Below are 8,175 nucleotides of genomic sequence, written 5' to 3'. Positions count from 1 at the left end.
TGTGCTGGAGGCCAGCACACACTTCCCCGAGAAAGAATCATTTCTGTTCAAAGACCAGGGTCTTTCAGGGAGAGAGTGAGCCTGCACTGCAAGGGGATGGGAGGGGAGGCCTCCACATTGCCCTTGCACGTCCCCCACTCCTTCCTCACTCCACTCCCGAGACACCCACTCTCCTTCTGTCCCTTGAAAGTACCAAGCTCTTTCCTGCATCCCAGCCTTTGCTAATGCTGGTCCCACAGCCTGAAAAGTCTTTTCTCAGGCCTCCAGGCCTCGGCTTAGGTGTCTCCTTCTCCAGACACTTTCTGACCACACTGCCCGAGTAGGCCCCTCTACTCTCTCCCCTGGCTTTGTGCCTTCAATGTCTTACTCCAGTCTGGAATTATACTTCTGTTTGCTCCCTGACATGTGGATTCTCTCTCCCTTCTTCACCTATGCCCTCCAGGAAGCCTTGTGTGTAGTATCCAACTAAATAAAATCTAGCCCAAAGCTGTACTGAGCCTGGACACACAGTATGTGCTCAAGAAATATTTAATTGGGGGTGCCCGAGTGGCTCAGTCAGTTAAGCATCTGACTCTTGATTTCAGCTCAGGTCATGATCTCAGGGTCATGGGATCAAGCCTCACATTGGGCTCTGTCTGCACTCAGTGGGGAGTCTGCTCCAAATTCTCTCTCTCCCTCTTCCTCTGCCCCTCCCCCATTAAAAAAATAGATATTTAATTGAACAAAAAGTACCAATCTGATTCTGATCTAGGACAAGAGCTGTGATGAGACAATTTTCTCTTTTTCATTTTCTATCGCTGGGACTTTAAGTTCCCAGAGAGCTGAACTCAAGTCCTGGGAGGTACATAGAAATCGATTTTCATTTTATTGTCATTTGATAGACTTGTGAAGCTGAGAACCTGGGACATGGAACCTGGAAGTACTAGTCACTGCCTTCAAGGAGCTGCGAGTCCAGTGCAAGGGACCAACTCAAATTTCTCCCAGCTTGAGGATGGCATCTAGAAGACTGCCAATGGAATTTGGACAGGTGAGCATGGCCTTGTTGGGCACAGAAATGGGGAGGATGTCCCTGGCAGAGAGACAGAAGACACAAAGACCCCAGGGTGGGAGAGAGGGAGGCATATTTGGGGAACCTCTCATGGTTTGGCATGACTGGCTTGGGAAAGGTGACAGAGGACAAGGCCAGAGAGCCAGGCCATAGCTAATCCCCAAATGCACCAAGTTTACCCAGTGGTTATCCCTGAAAATTTTGCACTAAGAAGTCTGGTTGGGTCCTCCTACTGCCACTGTGACCAGTGTGAAGGGGTTAAGAGCAAGGGCAGGGAGACCAAGAGGTGAAGCAAAGAGATCTGAGGGCTATTGAGTGGTAGGCCTTCCAGAACTGGGTTTTTGGGTCCAAGTTCAGGGAGAGGAAGAAGAAAATTCAAGAGATTCAGTGGTCCTACAGAAACAGTATCTCTAGCATGCATGCCCCTCCTCCTGCTGCAGATTCTTGTCTGAATAAGCATTGTCCTCCAGGCCCTGACCTCACCATCCACTGGCAAATCCCCCACAGCGTACAACTCTGGCCTGCTCCTGGATAGAGTTTCTGGAAGATCCCAGAATATTGAGGCCTTTCAAATTCACCAGCACTCAAAGGTAGTCAGCTCTCGTGCATGGCAATAACTCTTGGGTTCAAGGGCTGCAAGGAGGATGATCTACTCTTTGGCAACTGAAACTGTTGTTTCCCTCACAATATAGAAGCCCCAGTCTGTGAGCACAAGTGAGCAGGACTCCAAGAGCAGAATATTACTTCTTGGCTCTTGGTCTAGAGCCAAGATTTAATTTTTAATTTTCAAAACCATAAGTGGTCAGACTATGACTCAAACACTGAAACCGTCCTCTCAATAGTTCTGAGTCTCCCACATGGACCTTCCCAATTGCAGAGCATAATGTAACTGGGCTGGGGCGGCACTTCCCAGCTTCCCAGCTAACAAATGAGCAGAGATTTAGGGTTTCCTTCCTAAAAACAATGAAAACCTCCCAGCTTCTAATTTTCTGGTCCGTGTGACCTTGGGCATGGTTCTGAGCCACTTCAAACCTCAGTTTTCTCATCTGTTAAATGGGAGCATTAATATAATACCTCACTGAGCTGTTGTGAGGAATGAATGAGATATGCATGTTAACTCTTAAAACAGTGTTCATCATATATTAGGTATGTAATAGGAAATAGTCTAGATTTCTCTGAATTATAAACTGAACCAATGCTTTTACTTTAGAGGATTGAAAATTACATCAGTGAAAACTTTGCTGACTGATGCTTACATTTTCTCCCTTCTCTGGCCAGGTCTTGAAGACTTTGAGAGGAGTGAGAAGCTGGAAAGCTGTGTGATACTCAGCAAGTCTCTGAACCCATCTGGGCCTTAGTTTATTCATCTGTAAAATAGGAACAATAATGCCTGCCAACCTCAGGCTGCCTGAATCCAGGAGGAAGTGACCACTTACCTAGCACTCACCTATTCCCTGATAGAGAGATAGGCTGTGTGAGGGGTTCAAGGAGGCTGGCCTCAAAAGAGTAAGAGGGTTTCCGCCCTTTTCCCTTTGAAGAAGGAAGGGGGGGGGGGTGGCTTGTGCCCTAAAGGAACAAGGTTTCCCTTGCCCATTCAAGAGGTAAGGGGCTTAGCTATTTTCAAAATTTTAGGTTCAGAGACATAAAGAGCTGGTTTGTCTGCTTCCAAGCAATGAAAGAGGTGAGATTTCCAAGGGTGGGCATGTAGTGGAGGGTGGTAGGCTCCACATACAGCCTCATACTCTTGTTAAGGGCCCTGGAGGAGTAGATTCTCCAAGGAGGATGACACACAGCTGGACCCTCAGTGCAGGACCAGCTACATAATATGCAGGGCCCAGTGCAAAATGAAAATTCATAAATCCCTTGTTCAAAAAGTATTTAGAATTGCCAGACAGTAACAGGGAGAGTTAAACCAAGCATTAGACCTTATGAGCGTAGGGTTCTGTGCAGCTGCATAGGTTAGACACTCATGAGGCAGGCCTTCACTTGCTTTGCCCTCTGAAGCCCAGTGAAGTTTCCATAGCCCAGATGGGCACTGAGGGAGTGGATGCTGCAAGCAGAGGAGCTGTTGCCCTCCAGTGGATTTTGAGACCTTGGACAAGTGAGGAAGACCAGATGCCCAGCCCTGATTTTGGGTCTACATAATGTTTCCAGAATTCTTATACAAGTTTAGAAAAAGCAAGCCTGTCCCCACTCTGCACCCCTAAAGAGCGGAGACTGAATATCCTGCCAGCCAGGTACATATAAAGCCAGATTTAACATGACTTAGAAAAATGGAGAAATGTGGCTATCCTTGGGTCTGAGTTCCATGCAGCAAATGCATCTAGTTACTCAGGTCAAATCTCATTTCATCCTCCAAACAGTCCTGCTGGTTCCATGTCCAGCGGATTCAGGAATCATACATATAAAACCAAGCCCTGTGCTCATTGCTTTAGCTCAGGTAACCCTCACAATCACAGCCCACTGGTTTCATTTACCAGATGGGGACACAGAGTCTTAGGGAGGTTAAGTGATTGGCCTGAAGTCCAAGAGCCAGTAAGTGATGGAGCAGAGATCTCAGCCCAGGAATTCTGACTCCAAAGATCCCTGCTTAACTTGCCCAGCCACACTGCCAAATAAGCCAAAAGGGCTATCTTTTCTAGGCCTCATGATGTGACTTTTCTCCTCTTTCTCTAGTTAGATTTTATTTTTTATTCTGCATTCCTGGATCTTGGTCTACATTACACTAGTGGTTTTGCTGACAGTGCCCCCTGTCCTGTGTGAAAGCTGATGGAGTAATGGCAGTTCCTCTGCATTGTTTGCTCACTCCCCCTGCAAGTCACTCTCCCCAGCCCCTTGGCCCCTCTCACCCCCCACAAACACATGAAAGAGGGAGTGCTGGTGTCATGTCACACATGAGGAATGCAAGGTTCCAAGGGGTAAAGTCGATTGGCCAACATCACTTAGCTGCGATTGAACCATGTCTGGGTGACCACAGAGTCAAACTAAGCAAAAGGCAGGTGTATTTTCCACAGCAGTTAAGTGAAGCAGGAAAGGACCCGTTCTCACACCATGGGATATATGTTCTCTGATGTCTTGCTGTGTGGGACAATCCCTTCTTCCCCCTCTCTGGCTTCAGCTTCCTCATCTATAAAACGGTGAGCATTAAATCACTTACAAGAAGAACATATGCTCAATTGTTCAACCTCCCAGTTCAAACTCTGGCACTGCTGGCTGTATGACGTTGGGCAAGTTACTTAACCTCTCTGTGCCTCAGTTTTCTCATCAGTAAAATGGTGATGGGGATAGTAACTGTCTCTGATTCTTAGAGCTGTAAAGTTTAAATGAGATTAAAATATGTAAGCATTGAGCCCAGAGCCTGGCACGTAGTAGGCACTGAATAAATGTTAGATATTCTTACCAGCATGAAAGAGGTTAGCTGGGTTCTTTTGTAGCCTAGCTACACACACACACACACACACACACACACACACACACACACGTGCCTGACTCCCAGAAGCCTGGACTGAGGCCGAAGCCCAGGGGTGTCAAGACACCCCTACACTCACTGCCCCCATGCAGAGGCATGGGTGGGCAGGGCGGAGACTCCCTGCACGTGAGCCTGACCAGTGACCCAGGAGCTGTTGCCTGGGCATGAGGTAATGGAAGTCTGGAGCTCACAGCAAGTGGCACACATTGTCACCACAGCATCCAGAAGTGGGAGTCACTAATGTGCTTCAGGGTTTCCCGCTGGGGGGCAGCCTCACCCAGTTCTGGCTGAGCATGCACACTGTGTCTTTGTGTCCACCCTCCTGCCGGAGGACCCAAGCTGGGCCCCAGTGATCAAAGAGTCACCAAACAAGGGCCCAGTTCGGGATGGCCACATCCCTGTCTCCACCCTGAGAAGGAGAAATGAGAATGGAATCAAGCTGGGCTAAATGGGTGGAGTGAGGCTTTCTCATCTGTCATGTTGGAGCATGTCCGGCTCCATGCCAGATCCTAGAGGTTCAAGATATAAGAAGACCTGACTCAGAACTACCAGGTGTTTGGGGCACGGAAGGGACACAGACCTTGGAAACACTGCTATTTATGATTTGGGGACCCTTGAAAAGCATGGCAAGGTATTTGGATTTTATCCTGAGGTCTATGGGAGTCTGTAGAGCATTCAAGCCAGAGAGAGAACTGGTCACATCAGCAACTGGCAGGCTCACCATGGGGTAGAGCCGAGAACGGATGCAGAGGATCCAAAATGGAATAAGGTCGTCAACCTGGGGAACACAGCCCTGGTGTGGTGTTGCCCCCTGACCCAAGGACTACAACCCCAGGACCTGGCCCCTGATCATCTTTCCAGCCCCTTCTTTGCACACCTGCTCCAACCACACTGAACTGTTTCTTTTTGTCTTGCTCTAGGCTTCTCTCATCTTTTCTCATGTAGTTCTCTCTGCCAGAACTCTTTTTCTGCCATTCAGTGCCTGACTATCATCCACACCACCTTCAGATTCCAGCTTGCAGGTCATTTCCTTCAGAAAACCTTCCTCAATGACTTGCCTCTTCCAACTAGGCCAGATGGCCATGTTCTATGTTTACCGGTAACCCTGCCCTCCTCTTTTGACCATGCTCATTGTTCTCCCTTTTAAGAAAGGGGACAAAGCTTTGCCTTCCCACCTGATGCCCCAGCACTCAGCACATGGAGCAGCCCCTGGGCATCTAAGAGGTTCCAGATTGGGGTTCCAAGGTAGCAATGTCTCCTTAGAAACCCCTCAGTCCCCCTTCACCTCCTATATACTCACGCTGGACATCTATCCCCACCTCCATTGACCAAGGCTCTCTTGGTCTTAGAGATGTTGTCTAATGAAGTAAGCACATGACAACAGTTTCAAAGGGAAGTTTCTGATCATGAGGTAGGTGCAATTATGTTGTCTTGACACTGGGAGAAAAGTGCACCAGTTCAGGGATCTTCTACTCCGAAAAGATTGATTTGTCCACTCCTGCCCTGTTCAGCCCCTGCTGGCCTGGATCAGAGTTCCTCTTGGGGTCCTCCAGCACCTGGGCTGTCCTTTTGGATTTGCTTGCCCACCTCTCCCACTAGACTGGATCTGATGGAGCTCCATGTCTGAAGCATGGCACGTGGCCAGTGTCCAGCACCTGTTGAATTACTGATTGAATGAATGGCCTAATAAACATAAACATCATAATGAACAGCTCAAACTGAATGTTGCCAAAGGTTGGACCATGGACATGGAGGCTGCCTTGGCTTAGCTTGGATGAACCAGAGGGACCTGCATATGAGCCATGTCCACCTCTGATGGGAGACAAGGATAAGCAATGCTTGCAGATAACAGAAACATCCTGGGATAAGGTGGGGCCTCATTTCCCGTATGTCCCTTCTTCCTGGGGAGTGGTTACTTTCATTCTTGATTCCCATCTGAGTGGGTCATTCGGTGTCCACCCCCTTGTTGGGCTATTATAGGCACCTGCTAACCCAGGTAGCTGCTCCCTATCTCAAGGGACAACCCGCAGACCTACCCTCCTTCAACCTGGGAGATAGGGGAAGCAGGAGATGCCCAGTGTGACCTGTTCCCAATGCTTAGAGTGGAGAGAATGGACCTTGAGGCACAGCAGTGAGTTTTTCCATATTAGCAAGGAGATGGGCAATTAAAATCTGTCAGCACCTCCCATGTGCTAAACACTTTACACACTGTGTGTCTGACCCAATACCAGCCTTACGATGGCTGTTTATCCCCTCTCCCGTTTTACAGATGAGAAAACTGAGGCTCGTGGCGAGGGGGCGAGGGAGCAAAGCAGCAGGCCCAAGGTAACATATCAAATCGGTGGAGGAGCCAGGCTCTCCCTCTGCCCACAGTGCTCCTAGCGCCCTTCTCCCCAGGGCCGGGTGCCCCTGTCCCAGGGGCGGCGGGGACGGGTAGTGTGGCCTCCACCCGCACTCGGCTCATGCTGCCCAGTTCTTGCTTCCGCTGCCAAGGACCGGGACCTGATTTGAATTTGGGGTTCTCTCCACTGCAGCCTAACAAAGGTTTTTATTGGAATGCCCCTCAGATTTGCAGACTTTGAAGATGGTTCAACAATGCAGTAAAAGGCAGGTCTTTGCCACAACAAAAGGCAGAAATATCACCAAGGAGTAAACAGAATTCCTTGGCCTCCTCGGAGCATGTGTCAACATCTTTTTCTTCCCCTTCCCCCCCCCTTCTTTTTTTTTTTTCTGTAGATTCAGGGCTTGTCGGGGAGGGCGCCTCCCAGGCACTGGTGGGGTGGGCCGTGGGCCGCCCCGAACCCGGCAGCTCCGCCTCAGAACAGATGCTGGGGCTTTGGTAAACCGAGAAAGCGTAACTGCCGCGAGCCACTCTCCTGACGGCCACAATTACCCACATGGAAAAGCCATTCCACCCCCCCACCCCCCTCGCCCTGCCCCTGGCACACACATGTGGCGTGCGGCGGCTCCACAAACAGGCCTTCCCAGAATGAAAATGTATGTGACATGTACAAAACGGCTTGATTTCAACTGATGGCTGGAAATTAAATGGATTTGAAATGTACATGCTTAAAAACAATTTCGGCGGAAAGCATACCCATTTAATATTGCGTCTCCAAATGAGGCCCCACTCCCCAGGCAGGCTTGTAACGTGATGAAAACCAGCAGTCAGACCCCACCTGGGACCCCCACTCACCAAGGACATGGAACCTGGGGGCAGGGTGTGTATGCAAGTGTGTGTGAGTCTGTGTGTGTGTGAGTGTATAGCAGTATGAGTATGTGTCAGTGTGTGTGTCAGTATGTGTGAGTACGGGGATGATGAATATGTGTGGGTCTGTGTAAGCCTGTGTGTGTGTATGGGGATGGTTAACGTGTGTATATGTGTGCGTGAGTGTGTGAAGGGATAGAAGGAGGGCAAGATACTGCCCCTTCCCTACTTTTTCAAGTCAGTCAATGTCACCTGAGCACCTACTTTGTGCCTGCAAGGCAAAGTGTTGATCACAGGAAAGGAGAGGTCATGGCCTTTCAGAGCTTTCAGGCTATTTGACACACTGAAACCAAGTTAAGGAAATTATCGAAGAGCAAGCCAAGACCATTTTTAAACGCTGAACTGGAAAGGGGAAAGGGAAATTAACAGATTAAACATAAACTGGTCATA

General features: G+C 49.1%; 1 long non-coding RNA gene across 1 annotated transcript; it reads left to right on the top strand.

The window, feature by feature from the left end:
* Window positions 1-6,260: 6,260 nt before the first annotated feature.
* Window positions 6,261-7,431, top strand: LOC119876169. Its single transcript, XR_005357616.1, has 3 exons — window positions 6,261-6,386; window positions 6,787-6,842; window positions 7,085-7,431. It is a non-coding gene; the product is annotated as an uncharacterized LOC119876169 (long non-coding RNA).
* Window positions 7,432-8,175: the final 744 nt, after the last annotated feature.

The sequence above is a fragment of the Canis lupus genome, chromosome 4 (genome assembly GCF_011100685.1).
Source record: "Canis lupus familiaris isolate Mischka breed German Shepherd chromosome 4, alternate assembly UU_Cfam_GSD_1.0, whole genome shotgun sequence".
Lineage (NCBI taxonomy): Eukaryota > Metazoa > Chordata > Mammalia > Carnivora > Canidae > Canis > Canis lupus.
The sequence above is the reverse complement of the archived record's forward strand: the minus strand, read 5'-3'. Positions and strand labels throughout refer to the sequence as shown.